The sequence below is a fragment of the Dasypus novemcinctus genome, chromosome 6 (genome assembly GCF_030445035.2).
Source record: "Dasypus novemcinctus isolate mDasNov1 chromosome 6, mDasNov1.1.hap2, whole genome shotgun sequence".
In the NCBI taxonomy this organism is placed as follows: Eukaryota; Metazoa; Chordata; class Mammalia; order Cingulata; family Dasypodidae; genus Dasypus; species Dasypus novemcinctus.
Window position 1 is genome coordinate 106,401,375 of NC_080678.1, and position 25,480 is coordinate 106,426,854.

The 25,480-nt window shown below is 37.4% G+C and overlaps 1 pseudogene; it reads left to right on the forward strand.

Annotated features, from left to right (window-relative positions):
* LOC131278916 (putative zinc finger protein 487) overlaps positions 1–12,666 on the forward strand; it is a 59,066-nt pseudogene extending 46,400 nt beyond the window's left edge.
* The last annotated feature ends 12,814 nt before the right edge of the window (positions 12,667–25,480 follow it).

A 25,480-nucleotide genomic window follows, 5' to 3' on the forward strand; every position in this document is an offset into this window, starting at 1 on the left:
ATTTTTTAGATATAGGATCATATCATTAGTACATAATGGAAGTTTTACTTCCTCCTTTCCCATTTGGGTGCCTTTTATCTCTTTTTCTGGCTTAATTGCTCTAGCTATAACCTCTAACACAATATTGAATATCAGTGGTGACAGGGGACATCCTTGTTTTGTTCCCAATCTATACAGGGAAGCTTTTAGTCATTCACCATTGAGTACAGTGCTAGTTGTGGGTTTTTCTTTTATGCACTTTACAATATTGAGAAAGCTTCCTTCTATTCCTATATTTTGGAGTGTTTTTGTAAAAAATGATGCTGTATAAATAAGTAAATAAGTGCTGTATTTTGTTAAATGACTTTTCTGCGTCAATTGAGAAGATCATGTGATTTTTCTTCTTTATTAATGTTGAAATAAAACTAATTGATTTTCTTGTGTTGAGCAACCCTTTTATATCTGGGATAAAACCCACTTATGATATACAATTCTTTAAATGTGCTTTTGGACTTGGTGTGCAAGTATATTTTGAAGATTTTTGCTTTATATTCATTAGAGAAACTGGCCTGTAATGTTCTTGTCTTTGTAGTATCTTTATCTGATTTTGGTATTAGGGTTATGTTGGCTTCAAAGAATGAGTTTGGTAGCATGTCTTCCTGTTCATTTTTTTTGTAAGAGCTTGAGTAAAATGGTAGTAGTTTACCTTGAATGCCTGGTAGAATTCACCTGTGAAGTCTTCTGGTTCTGGGCTTTTCAATTTTGGGAGATGTTTTTCTTGTGATTGATTCGTTGAGGTCTTATATTTCTTTTAGGGTCATTGTAGGTTGTTGGTGTGTTTCTGGGAGCTTGTCCATTTTGTCTGTTAGCTAGTTTGTTGGCATAGAGTTGTTAGTAGTATCTTCTTATGATCTCTCTTATTTCTGTAGGATCAGTGGTAATGTTTCCCATCTCATTTCTAATTTTATTTATTTGGATGTTATCTCTTTTTTTTGTCAGTCTAGCTAAGGGTTTGTTGATTTTGTTGATCTCAAACCAACTTTTGGTTTGTTGATTCTTTTTTTTAATTGTTGTTATCATCCTCAATATCATTTATTTCTGTTCTGCTCATTACTTTTCCCACTTTGTCTTGGTTTGGGATTAATCTGCTGTTCATTTCCCAGTTCCTTTAGGTGTGCAGTTAGGTCTTCATTTTTAGCTCTTTGTTTTTGTTTTTTTTTAATGTAAACATCGAGGGCTATCAATTTCCTTCTCAGCACTGCCTTAGTTGTATACCAGAAGTTTGACATTGTGTTATCATTTTCATGTCTCAAGACATTTACTGATTTCTCTTGCAATTTCTTTGACCCCCTGATTATTTAAGAGTGTGCTGCTTAATCTCCATATATATGTGAATTTTCCCTTTTTCTGCCCACTTTTGATTTCCAGATTCATTCCATTATGATCAGAAAAAGTGTATCATTCCAGTCTTTTAAACTTTATTGCAAAAAATGTTATACTGCTGTTTGGGGTGTAATACTCTATAAATGTCTGTTAAATCTAGTTCATTTATCATATTTTTCAAACTCTGTTTCCTTATTTATCTTCATTTTTCTATACTGCTGGATTTGGTTGCTAATATTTTGTTGAAAATTTTTGCATATAACTTTATAAGGGATATTGGTCTGTGGATTTCTTGTGATGTTTTTGTCTCCCTTTAGTATTAGGACAATGCTAACCTCAATGAGTGGGAAGTGTTTGTGCCTCTATTTTTGGGAAAAAGAATAGAGGACTGATATTAATTACATGTTCCTAGAATTCACCAGTAAAGCTATTTGTTCCTGGGCTTTTTTTGTTGAATATTTTTGATTACCAGTCAATCTCTTTACTTAGTAAAGATCTATTTGTATTTTTTATTTTCTTGAGTCCATTTTGTTAATTTGTATCTTTCTAGGAATTTGTTGATTTCATCTAGGTTGTCTACTTTGTTGGCCTAAAATTGTTCATAGTATTTTCATATTATTCTTTTTATTTCTGGAAAGTCAGTAGTAATGTCCCACTTTCATTCCTGATTTTAGAGATTTGAGTCTTCTCTTTTTTCTTAGTCATTTTAGCTAAATGTTCATATATTTTATTATTTTTTAAAACATCCCTGCTTTTCTTTTTTTTTTTAAGATTTATTTCCTATTTATTTCTCTACCCCCTCCCCCAGTTGTCTGCTCTGTGTGTCCATTCGCTGTGTGTTCTTCTGTGACCACTTCTATCCTCAGCAGCAGCACCAGGAATCTGTGTTTCTTTTTTTAAAAATTTCTCTCCCCCTGCCCCCCAGTTGTCTGTCCTCTGTGTCTATTTGCTATATGTTCCTCTTTGTCTGCTTCTGTTGTTGTCAGCGGCATGGGAATCTGTGTTTCTTTTTGTTGCATCATCTTGTGACAGCTCTCCGTGTGTGCGGCACCATTCCTGGGTAGGCTGCACTTTGTTTCACGCAGGTGGCTCTCCTTACGGGGCACACCCCTGTGTGGCACGGCACTCCTTGCGCACATCAACACTGTGCATGGGCCAGCTCCACACGGGTCAAGGAGGCCCCGGGGTTTGAACCGCAGACCTCCCGTGTGGTAGACGGATGCCCTAATCACTGGGCCAAGTCTACTTGCCTCATATATTTTATTAATGTTTTCAAAGAACCAACTATTTTTCTGTTCTCTGTTTCATTTAACTCTGATTTAATCTTTCTGCCACAAAGCTTTCCTATCAAGATTCTTTTTTTAAAGACTCCCCCTACCATTTTTTTTAAAAAGAAGCTTTAGATTACATAAATGTTACATCAAAAGTATAGGGGATTCCCACATACACCACCACCCCCCAGTTGCCCCCATTAACAACATCTTTCATAACTATGGTAGATTTGTTATAGTTGCCTATCAAGATTCTTAATTAACCTTTGCCTAGTTGCTGTAGACCTTTGACTAGTTCTAGAGCTCTGATGAAGTTGATTCTCATAGTGTTTACCTATTTATTCACTGTTTTTGTGGAGGGATGGACCCTTGGCCTTCTCTACCCTGATGTTTTTGTGGACATTGTTCTAAGACAATGACTTGTCTGCATTGATGTGTGGGGCAGAATCATAAGCCAGAAGGACCTGCACGTCAGAAACTTGGTATAGTCAGTTTTGCTATAACATGTCATATGCATTCTTAAAATTTGCTGTGCTTTTCAAAATTGTACAGTAAAAACCAGATAACTTATATTGGAGAAATGAGGTGAGAGAGACAAAAGTCAAAAATTTCAGTGACACATTAAAAAAAAGACTGGAAACTTAATAAAAGTGGCAGCAGAGTTTTACACTTGTTAAATGTTTAAGGTATACATAATAGCATAAAAAATATTTACTGTTAAAGAGATCTTCCCATTGCTGGTGGTAGTATGTATTGAAAGGATTGCAAATTTTTTTGAACTGGTAGAGGATTTTCTGAAATCAGACAAAGTTTTAATACCATACATGGATGCATGTAGTTCATAATTCACAGTTAACTGAGATGTTTGACATGTGTGCATGTGTACATTTTATGTATTCCTTTGGGGCGCTGTTCAGCTTGGTACAGTTTTCTGTGTTCACCTAGTGTTTTCTGAAGATGAAATCCTGCATAAGCAAATGCAGAATTTGAGTTATGCTCAAGTTGTTCCCTAATATATCAGTTGTTTTAGAACAAATAAGTACTTTCAAAACTAGTGTTATAGCTGAACTGACTGTGACAGAAACTGAGGAATGTCAGCATTGCTCAGTAAATACTGTTAGGGAAAGTGGAATTAAAAATGTCATCAGATTCCAACTCAGCCATAAACAAACAGTAATACCAGCTGTATTAGCAGGTAAATATGAAAGCTTTAAAATGTGAAATACAAAAAAAGTTGTCCTTCCTTAACAATCCCATTTAAAATTGCAATCTTATGCTCAGTTAATCCATGTTTCCTTTTGACTGCTTTGTTTTTCTCTTCATCAAGCAAAACAGTCTCATATACTATATTATTTTCTTGTCTGAAAATTGTCTGAGTTACTTCATTGATATATATGCAGTACCAAGAACAATGCTTGAAATGAACTAGCCACTTAATATAAATATTTATTGAATGAGCAATTAATAAGGAGTCAAGCAATCCATTGAAAAACAGTAGGCATTTCTGTCTGAAAGAAACATGAATGCTAATAATGACTATATAAGAAAAAGCCCAACTTTACTGTGATCAAGGCAACACAAACTGAGACTGCAGTGAGACAGTCTCAAAAGGACAAACATTAAGAAGTCTTAGAATACCAAATGCACCAGAAACTCTTTCATAAGCTTGACACACAACCACTTTGAAAACAGTCCTACTTCCCATATGATGCTGAGCCTGCCCATTCCCTCTGACTCAGCAATTATGCTTCTAGGTGTATATGCTGGAGATACCAGGAAATATGTAAAAACAGATCTGAGGTGTCATTGTAATGACAAATAACAGGTTCCCTGGTGAATGGCTACTTGCAGAATGGTTGATGACTATGTTGTAATATATCCATGCTGTGTGCTGCAACAGTGTGAATGGATCTGAAATAAAATATTGCATTAAAAAGCAATTCTGGGGGGATGGAGGATATATGGTAACCTCTTATATTTTTTATAATGTATCCTTTTTTGTGATGTATGTATCTTCAAAAAATACAATTTACAAAAATGATGGGGTTGGGGGAGTGGGGTGTAGGTTATACGGGAACCTCAAGTTTTTTTTTTAATGTAATGTTCTATGTGATCTATTAACTTTGAAACAATCTATTAAAAAAATAGTTGGTTGAAAGCAAACCAGACAATAACTGATCAGTAAATGTTTAAACAATGAATAAACCCTCTAAGAATGAATGCTATGCTTAAAGGGAAAAAACACCAAATATAACTGTGACTGAAAAGGTGATTTTCCATTCTCACCATTGCTGTTAAAATATGCACTAACCATTAAAGAAAAAGTTGCTACTTAAAAAGAAATAAAAAGCAATTCTAGGTAAGTCCTACAGACTGTAGAGTAGGTGTTGCAGCTCTGCAGAGGCTCAGAGCCCAGCTGGCACATGGACAGTACAGGGATTCAAGTCTCCTGAGTATACACCAACCCCAGCGCCAACCACAGGTTCAGTAAAAGTGACAGAAGAGATGTGTGTAGAGAGGTCACTTCTGAGTCCCAACTCCATCACACTCAGGAGCACAAATTCCAAAGTAGGGCCCACTGAAAAGGCACTGAACTCCAGAGCCATCTGCCGTGACCGTAGGGACCTGTGTGTCTCCATAGCCCTCAGGAGCACCACTACCTGGGGTTGTTTCTACTTTGGCCATCTGGGAAGAAGAGGTAAAATATGGGGGCATTTTTGGGACTTGGAGTTGTCCTGAGTGATATTTCAGGGACAGATGCAGGACATTATATATCTTGCCCATAACCCACTGGATGGACTGGGGGGGGGATGGTGTAAATTACAATATAAACTATAATTCATGCTGTGTGGCAGTGCTCCAAAATGTATTCATCAAATGCAATGAAAGTGCCAAACTGATGAAAGAGGTTGTTAATGTGGAAGGAGTGTGGAAGGGTGGGGAGTGGGGTATATGAGAACCTCATATTTTTTAATGTAACATTTTGTGCGATCTATGTATCTTTAAAAAAAAAGACAATAAAATATCTTTTAAAAAAGCAATTTTAGGGAAGTAGCTGTGGCTCAAGAAATTGAGCTCCCTTTTACCATATGGCGGTCCCAGGTTCGATCCCTGGGACTTCCTGGTTTAAAAAAAAAAAGCAATTCTAGAAATATACATATGGTATGATTCCATATTAATGAAGTTCAAAAATACATATAGGAAAACAATATGTGTATTAAAACAAAAAGCAATAGAATGCTAAATCACTGATTTTAATAGGGTTTCTTCTGGATTGGGGGATAGGATAGGTAGGTGTTCGCATGTAGATTGGAGGATATTGGTAACATTAAGTGAGTTGTGGGTTCATTGTTGTTTGATTTTCTTTTTTCATTTTTTTCTTTTTTTGTGTTTTATTCCTCTTTTTAACAATTTTTAAATTTTGCATCATTTTTTATTTGATTTTTATACTTCATAATATACACATGTGTGGCATGCATGATTTTTTTGGGTTTCAAATGTTAAAATATGGGTAGAGAGAGTGGAGGTGGTGGTGATTATATTCTGTTATTCCAAGATGTGACTTCCAGTAGATCTCATCTCCTGTGTTTCCTTCTGCTCTCTCATGCTTTTTCTCTGTGAAATAGTTTGTTTTCTGAACCATAGGGACTTTTCCTAACCTTTCCTTAATCCCTGCAGTCATACTGAGCGCCAGAATTTCTTTTAAGCTCTTCTGTGTCCTTCATCTCTCCTCCCTTGGATTGGAGGATTAACCATTAGCTTCTTTGACCCTTCTTCCCTAAGTGCTTGTTCACATCTTGACTGCCATGCTTAGAACTCTATACTCTGTGCCTGGAACAAAGCTTGGCTCATCTAGTGGATGGAAGAAATCATCTCATCTACCTTCTGTTTGTCTCTCTTTATAGTACCTCTTCAGTGATTCATAAATTTACAAGACTTGAAGCCTGTTACTCCCAAATTATGTCACAATCTTATTTGGTCCCTTTGCTCTGGAGCCCCTTACTATTCCTTCCTACAGTAAATTCCTCCTGGGCTCTGATTCCTACATTTTCAACAAAGCAAAAGCTAAAATTATATCTCACAAATTGAAAATTCTTCTCACATTCTATTTACTTATTAGGTTTTTATTCATTAGAAGTACTTCAACTGACAAAAATGAAATTCCTTTAAATCTTCCATCTCTGCCATTCTCTTGCAGTTCTTGTTTCACCTTTGTAAACTGACTTCAAAATCCTTCAGAATCTCACTTTCACCTGACATCACTCACAAGCAGATCCATACACTTAGGTTTATGTTTTGATTCCTCTAATGTATAATATGAATTAGACTGTAAAGCTTCTGTGTGACTAGCCTGACAGGGTAAGTCTAAGACTGCCCCTAATACCTAACACATCAAATTTAAATTCCTCTTTGATGAGTATCAAATATGGCCCCATTTTGCCTGCCTAAATTAATTTTTCTCTGGTGTCTGAAATTTCAGCTCAGTTCTGTTCGGTAAAGTCTTCTTGATGTCTCTCAAACATACTATTCCTCCCTTATTTACACTTCTTATTCCATTGTGTCTTGCCTGTCCATAGTTAAATGAACCAATGCATGAAAAGTGCTTAAAACAATACCTGGCATATAGTAGTCCTATTGCTAAGTTCTTGTTTTTGTTGGTTTATACACTTTTTAGGTTTGAGCTCACGTTTTCTATTCTCTTCGTGAAATATTTTTTGACTATATTAATCGTGTCCACTTAATGACTGGCATTTTAAGAAATTAAAATTTGGTCATAAATTTTGATACTTGACAAGATGTGTTTCTTGCCTAAGGCTTTTTTCCCCCATAAATTTTGATATCCCCAAAAGAAGGACATCTCTTTTACTCTTCCTTCCTCTGCTAGGTAACATATAATAGATATTTGATGATTACTTTGTTTATTGTGTAGCCTGGGAAGAGAGAGTTCTTTCATATTTATTCATTCAGAAACCTAGGAACTCTATAAATTGGCATGCTCAGGTCAAAATCTTCAGCTTATGAATCATTAGATATAAGGTGGCAGTGAGTCTGAGAGATGTGTTTTGAGGCAGTTTTCCCAGTAACTTTGGTGCACCCACTTACTTGTACATGCCGAGTGATTTATTATCCATTCAGAGGAGTGCAAAGGAAATTGGAAATATGGTAATACCTGCCAGGACATTAGGTTGTATTTGTGATAAAATAACAAAAGCAGCATCAAATATTTCAGAATTCTATGTTTAGAAAGGAATGCTTTTATAGAGTCATGGTATACAACGTGATATAGTTAGTATTGATAACTTCTGTGAGAAGGCTTGTTTTGGATAATATAGAACAGTAGTCATTTCTTGAAGGGTTTCTAGCTTATAAGTCAAGCTGACTGAAAGGCTTACTACTAACCCAGTGGATGGATATAAGGGCAGGCCTGTGGTTAGGCATGAGAGAGTTTTGGAGGAAGTCTGCTTTGTGGAGAGTAAAGGGTAGTCATTGCAGCCATGAGGAATGATAGTTATCACCACAAATAGGATTCAATTGTAAGGTTTTATCTGTCAGAAGGCAGATTTGTGTCTGTCTTATTTCTTGGTCCCTTCAATGTTGTAGGTCTTGAACATAGAACTGATAATGATGTTTTCAATGTAGATAGCTGTCATGTTCAGAGAAAAGCTTTTCATAATAAATAGAAAAAAGATAAATATTCTTAAAACTAGGTTGAAAGCTCTCTTTAAGATTCACACAGGAAATGAAACCAGAAATGCTGAAATACGTTTCTGGAAACCAGAAATGGTGAAGTACGTGTGTGTGTGTGTGTGTGTGTGTGTGTGTGTGTGTGTGTATCTCCCTGCAAAGTAAAGAATTATTATGTGAGGTATAAGTTTATTTATGACAGAGTGAAATCAACAGGTAGAAATAGAGAAACTTTGATTTGATGACCTTGATAGGTTAGTAGTGAACAACTCTGGTAGAGGTGAAGGTATAATAGCCAAATAAAACTTTGCATCTGATCTTGTTTCAAGAATAACCTAAATGTGTGCTTTCTTTGGACATTGGATTTCCATGTGAATCAGAGCTGGACTGAAAATTACACTCCAGGCAACAGGGTTGTTCTATTGAACATGAGGAAATTTTTGCTTTCTGAAATTTTATTTGGCATTGGTAAGTAGAATAGAAAAGAGTGGGGAAATGGACTTTGCCCAGTCGTTAGGGCATCTGTCTACCACATGGGAGGTCCGTGGTTCAAACCCCAAGCCTCCTTGACCCATGTGGAGCTGGCCCATGTGCAGTGCTGATGCGCACAAGTGCCGCGCCACCCAGGGGTGTCCCCCCGCATAGGGGAGCCCCACACGTGGGGAGTGTGCCCCCTAAAGAGAGCCGCCCAGTGTGAAAGAAAGTGCAGCCTGCCCAGGAATGGTGCTGCCCACACTTCCCATGCCGCTGACAACAGAAGCGGACAAAGAAACAAGACACAGCAAATAGACACAGAGAACAGACAAGGGGGGGCTCATTAAATAAATAAATAAATCTAAAAAAAAAAGAGTGGGGTGAGATTGAAAGCATATATATTAGTGAGGATCCTGAAGTAAAAGAGAAGCACCCATATTTTGATGTGCCTCCTCTAAATATAATTTTTATTGTGATATCTCCCCTCAATACCATTGCCTACTAATTTTTCTTGTGGGTCTACATATTATTCATTTAGGTCTCAAGCATTCATCTAAGCAGTGTCTTGTTTGAAATATTTTCTGTTTATTTAACTTTGTTTATTTTTTTAAAAGATTTATTTCTAACCTCCCCCCCCGCCCGTTTGTGCTTGCTGTCTGCTCTTTGTGTCTGTTCGTTGTGTGCTCTCTGTGTCTCCATGTTATTAGGAGGCACTGGGAACTGAACCGGGGACCTCCCTTGTGGGAGGAGGGTGCCCAACTGCTTGAGCCACATCTGCTTCCTGCTGTTATGTCTCTTGTGTCTCCTTCTTGCTTCATCTCGTTATGTCGTCTTGTTGCATCAGGTCATTGTGTTAGCTTGTTGCGTCAGCTCACTGTCTTGCTCATCTTCTTTAGGAGGCACTGGGAACTGAACCTGGGACCTCCCATGTGGGAAAAGGGTACCCAACTACTTGAGCCACATGTGCTCCCCCTGTTTATTCAATTTTGAAGATCATATTTCTAAAGTGTCAAATTCCTGTTTTTTTTTCCTGGACTCCTCTCCCATTTTCCACTACTGCAGACTGTTTGTTTTGTCTAAATCTAGGGGAGCAAGAAGTATGCCCTTGGGCTTACTTTCAGGCCAAAAGGCCAAGCTATACTAGGCATTTGTAGATTAAGTCCCCTTTTCACATTAAATGTGTTAACAATTATAAGGTATGGTAAATTATTTTCATTTCTAGAATTCTGGAAAGTTGATGACCTGATGGAGAAGATCCAGGAAAACCAAGACCAGCCTTTATGGAAAGTTGATTTCATTAACAAAACACTGTCTAAGGTGAGAAATAGAACATTAGGAAAAATATTTAGTGTGAACCCAAACCCAGTGTGAATGGAAAAATACCTGATAAATCTGACTTAGGTGGAATGAGCTTGCACTATATTTCAGAATTAATTATTAGTAATAGAAACTCCATTGTAAGGAAGTTTGATCAGTTAAATACACATGGGAAATTACTCCTCGGTATAAGGCATAGGAATCCTCATTCCAGAGAGGAACATTTTGTGTATGACAGAATTGTGAAGGCCATTAGTCAAAGTGAGGTCCTATTCCAGCATCAGAATATTCAAACTCTGAAGCAGCTTTTTGAATGTAACAAATGTGGGAAAGCCTTTCATGAGGAGACATCATTACCCATAAGAGAGAATACTCATGGGAGAAGTACATGAAATGTGAAAACCTTTTCTAATAATTCAGCCCTTCTTGCCCATCATAGAAATCACATAAGGGAGAATGGCTATGAATTTAATGACTGTGAGAGGAGGTCTGTTGGGGAAAAGTCAACAAAAGTCAACTCTGAATAAACTCTATAGAGTTCCCTTGGGAGAGAAACATGATTGTAATGTGAGTGAGAATAGTTTTAGCAAGAAGTCCCTTCCCATTCATACTGAGAGAACTCAACAAGGAGAAACCACCTTTGAATGTGATGAGGGTGGGGAAGTCTTCAAGAAACCAAATCTCTCTCATTATCAGCAAGCATATGCAGGAAAGAAACCCTATGAAAATAATCAGTATGGGAGATCCTTTTGGCAGACACTAGTTCTTCCTTAACATCAGCAAACACACATAGGAAAAAAACTCTATGAATGTAGTGATTGCAGGAAAACCCTCAGCCACAAATCATCTCTCATAGTTCATAAGAGGATACACAAAAGGGGAGAAAGCTTATGAATGTAGTGAATGTGGGAAAACATTTACAAATAGATCAGGCCTCACAGGATACACACAGGGTAGAAACCACATGAATGCATTGAATGTAGGGAAACATTCAGATATAGGTCAGGCCTCATAGTGCATCAGAGAACACACACAAGGGAATGTAATGAATGTGGATGTAACGAATGTGGAAAAAAATTCTGTGACAAGTCAAATATCTGTGTGCACCAGAGAACTCACAAAGGGGAGAAGCCCTATGAATGTAATGAATGTGGAAAAACCTTCCTCTACAATTCATTCCTCATGGTACCTCACAGGATACACACAGGAGTGAAACCTTATGAATGTAATGAATGTGGGAAAACATTTTCCCAAAAGCCAAACTTCATTAACCATCAGAGAACTCATACTGGAGAGAAACCCTATGCATGTAATGAATGTGGAAAATGGTTCTCTGTGAAGTCAAAACTTAGCGTGCATCACAAAACTCACACAGGGGAAAAACTCAATGTGATTGTGGGAAACCTTTTTCCAGAAGTCATCTCTTATAGTACATCAGAGAATACCTACAGGGGAGAAACCTTGTGAATGCCATGAATGTGGGAAAACTTCTTCCCAGAAGTCATCCCTTAGAGTACACCAGAAAACACACAAAGGGGAGAAGCCTTATGAATGTACTCAATGCAGGAAAACCTTTTACCAGAAGTCAGGTCTCACTAAACATCAGAGAACTCACATGGGAGAGAAACTTCATAAATGTAATGAATGTGGCAAAACTTTTTACCATAATTCATCCCTTAGAGTACATCAGAGAACACACACAGGGCAGAAACCCTTCTGCCAAAAGTCATCCCTCTCAGCTCATCAGAGAACACACACAAGGGAGAAAGCCTGTGAATCTACAAATGTGGGAAAGCCTTTTACAAAAATTCAAAATTGATTAATTCAAGAACCTACACAGAGAAGAAACCCCTGTCTACATCCTGAAAGTACAGAAACCTTTTCTTATTTCACTTACTCAGTTTGCATAAGAAATAGCACAGGGGAGAAACTTAATATAAACATGAGAAGTATTTTACCCAGAGTAAAGTCACATCCCATTGAACAGCAGATATTTGGAGCACCTTATGAAAATTTTGAATGTGTCACAACTTTCAAAATGATTCATTTTTGATCATATGTCAGAGGATTTATCTGAATGGAAATTAATCACTTTGGGAAATGAAAATAATATTTTTTCCAGGAAATATACTAAAACTCCTGTTTTATATATGACACCAAAATTGTTACTGAAAATATTCAGTTAGAGGCATGACCAATTTGCTATAGCATCTAAATTTGAAAAGCATGATTAAGTTGAGTAATTAAAAGTACTGTTTTTAAGCATAAATATGAAGAACCACTGAGTTGAGTATGCTTTATCATTGAAATAGTGTGTATATATGTTTGCTTACTGGAACCTATATAATCCTAGGTAAAATGTACCCCAACTTGGTTGATAATTATGACATGTTGTAAATATTCATGCTTAAACACCTGTGTCTTTTTCAACTGTAAAACAAAATCTATATTTAAATAAAATATTTGTGGAGTGTAAATCAATGTACTCATATCTTTCTTGGCATTCTCTTGGTGTATATCAATAAATATAGCCATTGTTCTTAAGCACCCTCTCCAATAAAGAATCCAAACAGTGTGTTTGTAAATTTTTTAGCTGACTAAATGGCTAGATGGGATAATATTTTATGCCAGAGTTAAGTATAAAATTATTGAAAAGATTTATTGTTCTACAAACGAACTTTTGCACAAAGTGCTGTCTCATTCTAAGCTACTGGAAAACTGGACACAATATATGAAACAACTAGAAAACTGGAAAAATATTAAACAACTTTTAAGCAATTGGACATTAGGGGTTGTGTGACTGATTCCTTAGAGAGGAAAAAAAAAAAACCAAAACATCCCTGTGATGTCCCCAGCTTCCTGTTGGGAGAAAAGCCCTGATACGGCATATGTAGGGAAAATGCCAAATATAGCCTGGCTCAATAATGGAGAGACGTTTCAGAGTTCAGTGTGGTTAAATCAGCTCTGATTTGGGGAGGAGACTACTGGAGAGGGAGGTAGCAGAGAAAGAGCTCAAGAAATCTGAGAATCATTCTGCATATGCTAAGGGAAGGCTCTTCCAGTCCAGGCACTAGACAGCTGCTGAGGCAGGGACAATTATTGGGGAAACTGTATGATAGACAGTTCTCAGAGTTTATGCAGAGCTGGGAATCATTGCTTTCTAACTAGCCAAGACCCCTGTTCCCTCAGATCCTAAGATCTCATACTCTTAAGTTCCCTTTTGGGATCACGTTTGAAGATCCCATTGGTATATTGGGAGCAGACAAGAGTGGAGGTTTGCCATGATGCCTAATAATCAGCCTTCCAGACTCTGAATGTCTTATTCCCCCTGGCATCCAAGTGGAGCCTCCATCTCCTTATTTATCTTTATAAAAATGGAAGAGTAGAACTAACACTGAAAAGATCTCCATGAATATACTAATAAGGTACTCCCTGCTGACTTCATGGGGAGGCAGGTCAGACGATACGGCTGCACAGTTTCAACAGAGCTCATGGGTGCAGTCATTCTCTACAATCTAAGAGTAACATTCCATTAAAAAGGAAATTGGAAGAGATTAGGAGCCATGGTCAATCTCTGGGGGCTTTTAGGGCCCCCACAGCTTGCTCAGCATTGAGAGATCCTGGATTTATGACCGCTGGCTCAGGATCAACAAGTCTGCTCATCCTGGAAGAGACAAGAAATCTGTATCCCTTGTAGAAGAAGCAATTGAGAAGAAGGTCTGGGAAGACCAAAGTAGCTATCTCTGCTGGGGGACCCTAGGCAACTCATTTCCCCTCCCCATGTTTATAGCCTCCTCTGGATGGTGATAGGTTCTTACATAAATTTCTTGAGTACCTTTTATGCACCAGACCTATGCTAGGAATGTTCAAATTTTAGTGAGCTGGATATGTTGGATAATGGTGTCCTTGACATAAAGATAAAGAGAGTGGGTATCGGAGAGGGAACTGACTTATGTAAGAGTTCCATAGGGAGACTGGTGAGGTTAGCCTATGCATCTAAAATAGAAATATGAAACTGTGTACTGTGAGATCTGATTGTTTTTTTCATTTCACAAGTACTACATAACATTCTTTTTCTAAATGAATTAGTAACAAGTAAAGATAAGATCTGCCATAATGTACAGTTCCAGTATTGAGACTTGTCATTCAGGAAACTGGTTAGGTCAGTGTGCATCCTTCCTGATCATTTTCTATGCATTTAAATCCAAATATAAGAACATGCACCAAATATATAAAACAGCATTGGCATTTTGTGGGAATTTGAACCATGAAATTTGAAATTTTCCCTTTCACTTTGTTGTAAAATTTTAACAAATGCAGCTTCCAAATTATTTTATAATTATTTGGTATCACAAAGCCTAAAGCTGACTTGCTCAGTTGATTATGAATTGTGGTTTTCACTGCATGGTAGTGGCACTTTAGTAAAGAGAAACTTATGCTAAAAATGGTATTGTTTACACACTTTGGAGGTTTTGAAGTTGAATTAATATTCAGTGCTATAGTTTAAAATTCCATGAAAACATCATCTGGGTGTTCACGAGGTCACAAAAAAGATATGCCTAAAATCACTGCTAGAGGTCTGAGAAGAAAATTTTAAGTATTGCTATGACTAATTGAATAATGTTTATAACATACACAGCAGCATTAAGAGTATGCTGGAGTGGTTGTAGATTTATGCTCTAGAAGAATATGTCCTCATTGTGTTTCATTCAGTCCTATGAGAAAATTGGTATGGAATCATATAATTAAAACATTTTAAGGGTCTAAGAATTTTTGTCATGCAGACTGTTCTGGATTGCTCTATGCCGGTATATTTATTTTGCATAGTACAGATTTTTTTGTTTCATACATTTCAGTGTTGAGATTTTAGGATATGTGCTTGTTTTTTAAAAATAAGATACCTTACCTATTCTTGTGTAATTTGCATTTTTAGTTTTATGGTATGCTGTGGACTCTTCTTCCATCCCCCAGTGTTAGCTTGATAATATTCTTAGTGACCAAATAGTTTCCCATTGAGCATAGACAAGATTAGTTTGACCAATCAATGTACTGATGGAAATTGACAAAGTTGAACAGAATATTTTAAAAAAATCTTCCAAGGAGTATCAAAGAACTATAAAGACAGTAACTACTGGAATGTGGTATGGAAGAGGGCAGGAATTGTAAGATGTTAGTTCACCATGTCATCCTGCTTTTGCCCTTGCAGCACAGAATGATCTGAGAGAGTAGCCAGCCTGAGATTTGCTTTTGGGAGTGTTGTGGTACTGATGGGAAAAAAGAGACACCTGTGGTCCATAGGGCAGATGGACTATAATAATAATCTCATCTTTGACTTGGCCCTTGGAGGACTTTCTTACATGATGAACGGAAGTAAATCAGCCCTCCTACAAATTTTAGCCAGATTTCAAGATGTTTGGGAGGTCTAGAACATTCCTAGGCCCTGAAAGTCTGTTAAAAATACCAAGGAGTGTTGGAGCCCCCAAATTCCCTGTCAGAAGCAAGAAAAATTCCTCTGAAGGCAGAAAAATCATCTTAGACCTCAGATAAGCTTTTGAAAATAATTTTTCAATTACTATGCTCGGCACATAATCACAGATAGCCAGGCCAGAAAGAGATAGTAACCATGTGTAAGAACCAGCAGAAAGAGCAGACACAAGGGACTCTATGGAAGATTCTTAACACACGTAAATGATGAAACAAAGTTAGTGGTTTATCTCCCTTACAGGAGATACAAGACTGGAGTTAAATATTTTGGCTACTGAAAACAACAAAAAGTGTCCTCGTCATTCTGAAAAATTAACCAAATAGGCATTCTAGAACTGCTTAACACTAATTGGATGGTTTAACAGATTAGACACAAATTGACCTGGGAGATAGTTCAGAGGAAATCATTTATAGTAAAGCACAGAGAGGCAAATGGATGTCAAATATAAAAGAGACTGAAAATTATAAAGGATACGTAGTATGTTTTATGTATTTATTTAATTGAGTTGCAGAGGATGTAGAGAATAGTATTTAAGAGATAAATGGTGAGAAATTTCCAGGAATGATTGAAAGACATTTATTCACAGATATCAGAAATGCAGTAATAACAAGGACATAACATAAAATGAGCTCCTGGAAGCCTGATAAGAAAACTATAGAAAATGAAAGATGAAGGTCGAATACTAAGACATCCAGGGAATGAAAAGGTTACATCAGAGGAACAAGAAATTGTCTTGTCATGATCATTAGTGAAAGAAAAAGTGAAAGATAACTCTATGTTCCTTTTTGTTCCAAACAAAAATAACTCTTAAGAAAGAGGGCCAAGTAAAGTTTTGAAGACAAAAATGAGAATTTTCTGTCAGAAGTCTTGGGTTAAACAAATAAAAGGGTATTATTCTTTGAAGGAAAGCAAAACAATGCCAGATGAATGACCCAGATTAAGGAAGGTGTGGAGTGCAATTATTGTGGTAAATATGTTGCATAGATAAGAATGAATATTGACTACTTAAACCATAATAATAATTTTTGGTAGGGACGTGTAGATATATAGGTGCAAATTATACAGACGTTACATGAATCTGGATTAAAACAAATTTTAAAAATTGTGTGACCATTAGGGAAATTTGAGCAATGATTGGATATTCCGTGAAAGGAATTATTAGTTTCCAGGAATTGTAGTTATGTTTTTCAAGAAAGTTCTCAATATTTTAGAGATACATAATAAAATATTTACATATGCAGTTATATGATGGCCGAGGTTAGCTTAAAAATCATTCATGTCAAGGTTTGGATGAAACTACATTGGCCACTATTTAGTAAATACTGAAGCTGAATGATAGGTACTTGCGGGTTCAGTGTACTGTTCTTCCTACTTTTGCATAGGTTTGCTAGTTTTCCATCATAAAAGTTAAAAATCAGCATAAGCATAGGCGGAGGGCAACAGTATGACAAGTACCTGGTGGTTCATTATGTGGTTCTTTTTACTTTTGTATATGTTTTATTATATTTTCTATAATGTTGAGATGATATAAAGTAAAACACAAAAATAACATATACATACAAGTGTGTGGAGAATTGAAATGTAGCCAATAATACTGAAGTCTAGAAGCAGGTAAATTGATGTATAGAATGTGTGAGAATTACTTAGCCCCAAATAGGAACAACCCAGCTGTCTATCAACAGAATAATGTATACATTATGGTATATTCATACAGTGGAATAGTAGATAGCAGTGGAAATTATCTATAGCTACACATGAAGCTTAAATGAGTCTGACAAGTTGATGCCAATCCCCAAGGAAGTCATTCTTAAAATTTTTTTAAATTATTTTTTTAAAATATTAAAAATATATTTTAAAAAAATCACAAGTGCTTACTGTAAAATTCATGATATTGGCTATATTTCAGGAAACAGATACATAGAGTGCTGCTGTGGTCCTGGCGATATCCTAATTCTTATTTGAGTGGCATATATTTGTTTTATCCAGGTCTCTGTATGTGTGTTATATTTTGTAATAAATAGCTTTAAACAAAATTTTAAACACCTTCGTAAATTTGTAAGTTGCATGATCACATTTGGAAAAAATTAGGCTTCATAGAAGTAATTTGGCCAAACTAAAAAAATCAACAAAAAAGTGCAAAATTATTCAGTTATTTAGAATTAAAGGTATATTTTTGGCAGAATATATACCAGCACAGTTTATCTGGTTAGAAAAATAAGAAGCAAAATTAAGAACTATACATACAAATTCATTGCATTAAAAGTTCATAAATATAAACAAATGATTGTTGTATCACATTACATTTTGTGGATGTTGTATCACATTACATTTTGTGGAAGTTCTATAGCAAATAATTGATGTAGACTGCAATAATTTCTATAAAGGCAATATTGGAAAAATTAGAAGGGAAGAAATTGTGCAGAATAGAAAATTCACTCAAGATTGAAGTGGCTTCACTATTTTGCTGCAGAAAGTCCTTTCTCACAGCAAGTTCATCAATATATGTTTTAAATTTTAAACTTCTTTTATCAGGAAATACTTTCAAACTTACAGGACAGTTACAAAAATAATAAAAACCCCATAGAAAACACCAACATGTCCCTAACCCCCTCAATTACCCCCAAACCACCAATTTTAACATGTGCCCACATTTGTCTTATCATCCCAGTTATCTATCCATCTGTGTCTCTTATCAATCCATTTTCTGAACCTTGGGGTGTAGGCTGTGTATATCATGTTCCTTGAACACTTAATACTGCCATATACATTTCTAAGAACAAGGGTATTCACTTATATATCCACCTTAAGTGTGGTTTTCAAGTTCAAGAAATTCAACATTGATATAAAGCTTACAGTCTATTTTCAGGTTTTTTCATATGTCCCAATAATTTTCTTATGAATCTTCTCACATCCCTTGCTCATTCCCATCCAGGATCATATGTTGCATTTACTTGTCATTGTCTCTTTAGTCATTCAAAATTAAGCACTATATGTATAAATAATAAATTCATTGCATTAAAATGTCATAAATATAAACATTGTGGGAAAATATATACAACATAAACTTTCCCATCCCAGCCATCCCCAAGCATACCATTCAGTGGGATTAGTCACATTCACAATGTTGTGCAGTTCTTGCCACCTTTCATTACTAAAACTTCCCCATCTCCTCAAACTCTACTTTCATATTGCATTAACTCCCCATTTCCTCTGCCTCCTGCCTATTGTAATCTGTACTCTAATTTCTGTGTCTCTGAGCTTGCATATTTTCTGATATTTTCTTTGTGGTTCCATGGGGCTTAAATTTCAAACCCTCAATCTGTAAAAGTTTTGTTTGCTTTGATGTCAATTTAACTTAAGTATTTTACACAAGCTATGTTCCTATACCCTTCTCTCTGCACATGCATGTAGTTCTTGGCACACATTATGTGTTTATATATTGTGAGTTCAAAACCACTGATTTCTTATTACATCTGTGCATTTGCCTTACCTTGTAAGAAGTAATCCTCTAGGATTCACTGAGATTCGATCCTAGGAACCTATGATGTGGAGAGAGGTTCTCTGTCACATACACTGCCTCAGTTCCTGGTTTTCTGTTGTGTCTCACCTTGACTCTACCCTTCCTGTCTCTTGTTGCATCATCATCTTGCTGCCTGGCTCACCATGTGGGCACTGGCTTGCCACGCAGGCACGCCTTTACCAGGAGGCCTCAGGGACAGAACCCAGGTCCTCCCATATGGTAGGCAGAAGTCCAATCGCTTGAGCCACATCTGCTTCCTCCATTTTGCTTGTTTTTTTGTTTTCTAGGAGGCACGGAACCTCCTATGTGGGAAGCAGGTGCTCAACAGCTTGAGCCACATCTGCTCCCCATCTTGTGATTTTAATGCAATCTTTGTTATAGTCCAAATTCCCCCTTTTTTGTTGGTCTGCTTCTAAATTCTCTGTCTCCTGATCTATTTGTCTATCTCTAGTCCTATGTTAACATCAGATCATTTTATGACTACAATTTAAAAATCTCAATATAAGGCAAGCTATCTTAATAATTCTTGTTTTTCAAATTTGACTTGTCAAGTTTTACAAAATTCTCCCACAAGAATGGACCTTAGACAAGGTCCTAGGCCTAGGCCAGCCCCAGGATACTTCTGGGACATTGATCTTTCTTTTAATCAACCTTACGGTAAATATTTAAAAATATGACAGGATTAATATGCACGTTATTTGCTGGTACATATAAAAGTTATGTTTATACTATATAGTGTAGCCTGTTAAGCACTATGTCTAAATAGCAGTAGCACTATGTCTAAAAAGATGTATATACCTCAATTAAAAACACTTTATTGCTAAAAAATGCTAACCATCATCTGAGCCTGATTTCAGGCATTAAACCTGATACTTAAAAATGCATATTTGTGAACTCATTAAAAATGTCAGATTATTTTACCTTTAAGTTTATATTCAATATCTATTTTCCTTAATGTCTTGTATTTTTTTTATCATATTGGAATTATATATATATATATATATAGGTAAAATTATTTTTCACCAAGTCCCAGTAAAAACTCCAAATCCCTTTGAACATTTGTTAAAAAATTACTGGCATACCTCAGAGCTATTGCAGGTTTTGTTCCAGGCCACTGCAGTAAAGCAAAGATCACAATAAAGTGAGTTACATGAAGTGTTTGTTTTCCTGGTACATATAAAAGTTATGTTTATACTATATAGTGTAGCCTATTAAGCACTATATCTAAATAGCAATAGCACTATGTCTAAAATGATGTATATACCTCAGTGAAAAATACTTTATTGCTAAAAAATGCTAACCATCATCTGAGCCTTCAGCGAGTCATAATCTTTTTGCTGCTGGAGGATCTTGCCTAGGTGTTGATGGCTGCTTACTGATCAGGATGGTATTCGCTGAAGACTGAGGTAGCTGTGGCAATATCTTTTAAATAAGACAACAATGAAGTTGCTGCGTCGATTGGTTTTTCCTTTCATGAAAGATTTTCTGAAGTGTGCGATGCTGTTTAATAGCATTTTACCCACAGAACTTCTTTCAAAAGTGGAGTCAGTCCTCTCAAACTCTGCTTTATAAACTATGTAATATTCTACAGGCTTTGTCGTCATTTCAACAGTGTTCATAGCATCTTCACCAAGAGTAGTTTCCATCTCAAGAAACTACTTTCTTTGATCGTCTGTAAGAAACAACTCTTCCAGTTTTATTATGAGATTGCAGCAATTCAGTCACATCTTCAGGCTCCACTTCTCATTCTATTTCTCTTGCTTTTTCTACTACATCTGCAGTTACTCTTACCACTGAAGTCTTGATCTCCTCAAAGTCATCCATGAGGGCTGGAATAAATGTCTTCCAAACTCCTCTTAAAGTTGAAATTTTGACCTTCTCTCATGAATTGTGAATGTTCTTAATGGCATCTAGAATTGTGAATCCTTTTTAGAAGAGTGTCAATTGACTTTGCCCAGATTCATTGGAGGAATCACTACCTATGGCAGCTATAGCCTTACCAAATGTATTTCTTAAATAATAAGACTTGAAAGTTGAAATGACTTCTTGATCCATGGGCTACAGAATGGATGTTGTGTTAGCAGGCATGAAAGCAACATGAATATCATTGTACATCTCCTTCAGAATGCTTGGGTGACCAGGTGCATTTCAGTGAGCAGTAATATTTTGAAAGAAATCTTTTTTTTCTAAGCAGTAGGTCTCAACAGTGGGCAAATATTTCCCTCCAGCGTGGGACATGACACCCGGGGATGAGCCTCCCTGGCAACGAGGGACCACTATCAAATACCAACTGATGATGCAACTGGAAAAGGACCTTATATGGAAGATTCAATGCGGATCAGCAGAATATCAATGTCTACATAAAATGACATGTCTTTAAAATGCTGTTTGACCTAAAGTAAGGGGGAAATGGAAAGGAGAAATGAGTTTATATGGCTACGAGTTTCTAAAAAAGAGTCTGGAGGCTGGCAGAAGGATTGCCCTCATGCACAACTGAGCAGAGTCAGAGAGACAGATAAAGCAGATACAACCCCCAGATATTGGCTCCTATGAAGGCTAAAGAGACCCATGAGAGTTATGGTCATGGCCGATGGGGTTGACTACCAGGGCAGATGGCCCCTCTTTGGAAACGGTGTTTATGTGTGATGAATCTGGACTCAGATGGGATCTCCCTTCATAAGGCTTTCATGCTAATGTGATAGAGGTGCAGTTAACGTTGGGGCTTAAGATAGATTTAGGGGATTTGAATCTCTGGACCGACAATGTGATAACCAGGTCCTGAGCCTCAACAGACTCCAGCACCTACAATCTGATTTATTGGACTTATCACACTCAGCTAAGATGGAGTTGAAGAAGGACAATCACCACACCATGGAGCCTAGAGTGATTACAACCGAAAATGGGAGGATTGCATCCAGCATCCATGTGGAATCTGAGCCTCCTCTTGACATAGAGGTGCAATGGACACTACCAATCCAATGTCCACAAAGAAGAGGTGGCATTGGATTGGGAAAAGTGGACATGGTGGACGATGGGTGTGGGGAAAGGCAGGAAGAGATGAGAGGTGGAGGCGTCTTTGGGTCATGGAGCTGCCCTGGATGGTGCCTCAGAGGTAATCACCGGACATTGTAAATCCTCACAGGGTCCACTGGATGGAATGGAGGCGAGTATGGACCATGATGTGGACCATTGTCTATGAGGTGCAGAGGTGCCCAAAGATGTACTTACCAAATCCGATGGATATGTCATGATGATGGGAACGAGTGTTGTTGGGGGGGGGAGAGGGGGGGGTGGGGATGAATGGGACCTCACATATATATTTTTAATGTAATATTATTACAAAGTCAATAATAAAATAAAAAAAAAAGAGGATTTAAAAAAAAAAACAGTGGGCAAATATTCAGTAAACCATCTTCTAAACAGATGTGCTGTCATCTAGGCTTTTTTGTTCCATTACTAGAGCACAGACAGAGTAGATTTAGCATAGTTCTTAAAGGCCCTTGATTTACAGAACAGCAAATAAGCATTGACTTTAACTTAAAGTCACCAGCTTCATTAGTCTCTAATAGAAGACTCGGCCAATTCTTTGAAACTTTGAAGCCAGACATTGATTTCTCCTTTGTAACTTCAGAAGTCTTGGATGACATATTCTTTCAAAGGAATTCTTCTTGCCTACATTAAAAATCTGTTTATTGTAGCCACGTTCATCAGTTATCTTAGGTAGATCTTCTGGATAACTTGGTGCAGCTTCTACATCAGCACTCGTTGTTTGACCTTGCACTTTTATGTTATGGAGATGGCTTCTTTCCTTAAACCTTACATTAGTCGGCAAAGGGGTGCTGATGCAAAATACCAGAAATTGGTTGATTTTTATAAAGGGTTTTTATTTGGGGTAGATGCTTACAGATAACAGGCCATAAAGCATAAGTTACTTCCCTCACCAAAGTCTATTTCCATCTGTTGAAGCAAGATGTCTGCTGATGTCTGCAGGGTTCAGACTTCCTGGGTTCCTCCCTTCCAGGGTCTAGCTTCTTCCTGAGCTCAGGGTTCCTCTCTTCCTGGGGCTTACTTCTCTTTCCTCTGTGGGCTTACTTCTGGGGCTCCAGGTTAAGGCTTCAGCATCAAACTCCAACATCAAAACTTCAACATTAAAAACCCTCAGTTCTGTCCTTTGCCATGTCTTTTATCTGTGAGTCCCCACCCACCAAGGGGTAGGGACTCAACATCCTAATGACATGGCCCAATCAAAGCCTTAATCATAACTTAATCACACCCAGGTACAGACCAGATTACAAACATAATCCAGTATCTGTTTTTGGAATTCATAACCATATCAAACTGTTACAAACCTCATGAACCAACCTCTGCTAGCTTCAAACTTCTCTTCTGCAATTTCCTCACCTCTCTTAGCCATCATCAAATTGAAGAGAGTTAGGGCTTTGCTCTGGATTAGCTTTTGGTTTAAGGGAATGTTGTGACTGGTTCAGTCTTCGATACAGACCACTAAAACTTTCTGCATATCAGCAATAAGGCTGTTTTGCTTTCTTATCATTTGAGTGTTGACTGAAGTCACACTTTAAGTGCTCTTGCTATTCTAGAGTTCCTTTAAGAACTTTTACATTTATAACCTGGCTTACTGTTTGGCACAAGGTGTCTAGCTTTCAGTCTATTTCGGCTTTCGATATGCCTTCTTCACAAAGCTTAATCATTTCTAGCTTTTGATTTAAAGTGAGAGACATGTGACTCTTTCATTTGAACACTTAGAAGCCTCTGTAGGTTATTAATTGGCCTAATTTCAATATTGTTATATATCAGGGAGTAGGGAGGCCTGAAGAGAGAGAGAGAGAAACAGCCAGTTGGTGGAGCAGTCAGAACACACACAATATTTATTAAGTTCCCTGTCTTATATGGTTGTGGTTCATGGTACCCCAAAATAATTACAATAGTAACAACAAAGATCTCTGATCACAGATCACCAAAACAGATAAAATAATAATGAAAAAGTGTGAAATATTGTGAGAATTACCAAAATGTGACTAGAGAGGCACAAAGTAAGCTCATGCTGTTGGAAAAATGGTGAGAGTAGACTTGCTTGACATAGGGTTGCCACAAACTTTTGATTTGTTAAAAATGCAATATTTGTGAAGTGCAATAAAATGAGGTATGCTTATATTATAATTTTCAATGGGTGTCATGACCTTAAAAATGCTGGCAGTGGGAAGCAGATGTAGCTCAATTGATTTGGCTCCCGTCTACCATATGGGAGGTACAGGGTTTGATTCCCCTGGCCTCCTGGTGAAGACAAGCTGGCCCGTGTGGTGAGCTGGCCCATGTGGTGAGTTGGCCTGAGCAGAGAGTTGGCCTGCATGGTGAGCTTGCCCATGTGGTGAGCTGGCCCAAGTGGAGTGCTGGCCCAGGTAGCAGTGCTGGCCCACGGGGTAAGCTGGCCTGAGCAAAGAGCTGGCACAGCAAGATGATGCAACAAAAAGAGACACAGAGGAGAGACAATAAGAGACACAGCAGACTAGGGAGCTGAGGTCCTCCAGAGATTGAGCACCTCTCTCCTCCTCTGGAAGGTCCCAGGATTGGCTCCTGATGCCACCTAAAGCAGACACAGAAGAATGCACAGCAAATGGACACAGAGAGCAGACATTAAGGTTGAGGGTGGGGGGAAGAAGTGAAAAACAACAAAAACCAAATAAAGCTGCCGGGAGTCATTGATATGCTGACCTGATTCTGGTGTCCTTTCCCATACCTGGAATGTAGGCACACTTTTTTCTCCATTTTACCACCAACCTAATTCCATCTGAACTATATAATTTAGAAATTCTGTGAGGATCTTTGGTCCTTATGCAAGTTCTCCTTTCCTTCCCCACAGATCACATAACACAAGATGTTCAGGAAACGGTCAATGAATTTGTTGCCTGCATCTTGTCTTTAAAGTAGCTGCTGGAAGCTTCTCTCCCTGTCCCCTACATATTCACACAAAATAAAAGTTCAGTGATGTTAATCACCCTACTAAAACAAAGTAGATTTACCAATACTCTCAGAATTCCCCAAACTAATGTAGGCAGTCTGATTCGTATAGATGAGCACAGAAATGCCAGTGTTGGAGATGTGCTGATTGATGTGTTGGAGAACATGGCTCTCTGCAGACCTGAATCCTAGGTCTGTATGTGGAACGGACCCTCTCTCTCTCCCCCTCTTTAATGCACTTGGGGTCCTATAGTTGTTTAGTGAAAAAACATCTACCATAGAGAAGGAGGTATATATTCTTGATGGCATTTTCTTTTTTGATTTAGCATTCACTTGGGAGAATTGGTGGTGGAGGATTTTTCGCCCACTCCAGTTATGTAGAAGTTTCAT